The sequence below is a fragment of the Tupaia chinensis genome, unplaced genomic scaffold (genome assembly GCF_000334495.1).
Source record: "Tupaia chinensis unplaced genomic scaffold, TupChi_1.0 Scaffold145907_1, whole genome shotgun sequence".
Classification (NCBI taxonomy): Eukaryota; Metazoa; Chordata; class Mammalia; order Scandentia; family Tupaiidae; genus Tupaia; species Tupaia belangeri.
In genome coordinates this window covers 1,688,057-1,690,508 of record NW_006205765.1, presented here as the reverse complement: position 1 = coordinate 1,690,508, position 2,452 = coordinate 1,688,057, and positions in this window count along the sequence as shown.

Sequence of the window (2,452 nt, the reverse complement as noted above, 5' to 3'; positions counted from 1 at the left end):
GCCTATAGCAATATTTTTTTAATTAGAAAAATTTTCAAGAAAAGAACTTAGATCCCTTCTGATCAATCCAAAAAGTCTTCTCAGAGAAGGTGGGATTTCAAGATCTTGACAGAAGGCAGAGTGGTCTGAGAAAGGGTTCTTACCCAGCGGTAGAAGTGCAGAGATTCTGGAGGGAATACCAGAGGGCAGGATAGGGAAGTGTGTGAGCCAGGAAGAGGGCCCGAGGCAGGGCAAGGCGAAGAACGGGAGGCGAGTCCAACTCCGCAGCACCTGGATTGGGGAGCAGAGGAGGAAGTTCTTGACTTCCATGACGATGACAACAGGAGGTCACAGCTGGGCCTGGACATCTGTGGGCTGCATAGTTCTTGTCCTTCATGATACGAGCAATAGGCCTTATGTCAGTGAGGGAATCCCGGGAGCAGAGCTGGGAGGACCCACGTGCCATTCAGATCCACGTGCCCTGTGTTTCCGCCAGCGCAGCTCAGTCTCTGTGGGGTCTGTCCTTAACTACTGGTGAACTGACTGTTCCTTGGGTGTCAGATAAAGGCTGACTCAGAAGGCCTCACAGGCCTCACAGTGGGGCCAATTACAGGAGCTGAAAAGAGGGAACATTTTTCTACAACTATGGGGAGAATAAGAGGTGAGGGAGGTCAGCTCAGGCTGCAAGAGAGAATTGATAGGCTACAAGAGAGCAGGAGAGCCCCTGTTGAGAAAGTGCACACTGGGTGCTGCGTCAAGAAGGAGGTGCAAATCTATGTGTGCGTGTGTGTGCGCGCATGCAGGCGCTCAATGGCAAAGAGGTGGGTAATCAGGCTGGCGGGTGATGTGGAGCTTAAGGCACTGGATCCCACATGGCTGACTGTGGCTTGAGTCCTGGACCCAGAGGCCTGAAAAACACACCAGGTGCTTGTGCATGTGCACCCAAAACCCTGAGGAGAGAGGAACTGCAGTATGGCCTTCCCCCTTTAGGGAGTGATTTCTCACTTTCTCCCTCTCTCTCTCTGGTAAGTGCACACACCCCATAGGACAAACTAAAACTAAAGACAAAAGAAAGAAAATAAAAGAGATGGGGAATTAGGACAGCCAGACTGCAGGCCTCCAGGAGGGCGAGTGAGCGGAGGCTGCAGGATCACCAAGAAAACCTACCCTGGCAGCCCAAGGGGACTCTGGGATAGCCTATGTGGAACGAAGCACATGTACACACACGCGCACACACACACACGTGCACACACCAACTCCGACCCCAGCAGATCCTTGGAGCTGTTGTTGACGATCTATGAGGAACATGGGGTCAACTCCAGGGGCAATTCTGAAGATTTTACTGAATCTAGAAGCAGGAGCTTCTCTCTCCATCAAGCGCACATCTGCCTCCAAGGTCCACTTAAGAAGCCAGGAGAATCCTGTATCGGGAGAGACACAGAGGCCCCGAGAAGGGTGGACACGATCCCACAAGGCAGAATCGGCTTGCAGGTGAAGTCAGAAAAGGCCAATGATCAGGACAAAGGCCTTGTGGGCACTGAGGCAGGAACAGACAGACTCAGAAACCGGCAGGACCAACCTCACTGTTTGCAGCTGGGAGTGGGGACAGCTGGGCTTGAGTGGCAGGAAGCATTTCATGTGAAAACTGACCTTAACCTGGACCCAGGGCTGGGCTGAAGATTGGCCAAACTGGGGCTTCCCTCTCACGCAGGAGCCTCATGCACTGTCCAAGCCCCGGGATACAAGCAGATCCAATTTCCGGAGTTCCCAACCATCCCTTACCACCCAGTGGAGATCAGAGTGTGTGGGTGAGTACAATGAACCCAGAGGAGTTCCCCAGGGACCCAAGCTTAGGGCCTGCCCCACTAGCTCAGCTGTGGAGAATCGGGCCTGCAAAAAGAGGTCTTGGAGACATTTCTAAGAGTTTGCTCTCTCTACCTCAAGTGGAAACTTCAACCAGGTGGATTGTGACCTGCATGAAGGCCTGGCCTCCCATAAGCAGGAGAAGACAGAGCAAGAATATGCCTGCTGAAGCCTCAGGGGTTGCCTAAGGGGTTGAAAAGGGATGGGGGAAACGGGGAAGAAGAGGAAACCAAACCGATCGGACAGACAGACCCAGTCGGTCCTGGAGTGTCCGGATGAGGGCACCCACTGACCACGCTGCCCTTCTGCATAAACTCAAAGGTGTAGGGTAGGAAAGGTTCCCAAGGCTTCTCTACTACCGCGACCAGTGCATCAAAACAGGCTGACCCAGGGCCGTAGAACCTGGAGGGGACGGTGGGAACAGCCACTTACCCTCCCCAGCCCTGACCCTGAGGGTGCCCCTCCGAACACCCTACCACTTTCCCCTTTCCCTCCTGGGTGAAGGGAAAGGAAAGGATCAGGACAGAGGGTGGGGGACAGGGCGGGACTTGAGGTTGGTGTGTGATATCCTATTGGCCAGAGGAGCTGCCGCTCAGAAGGGCAACTCGGG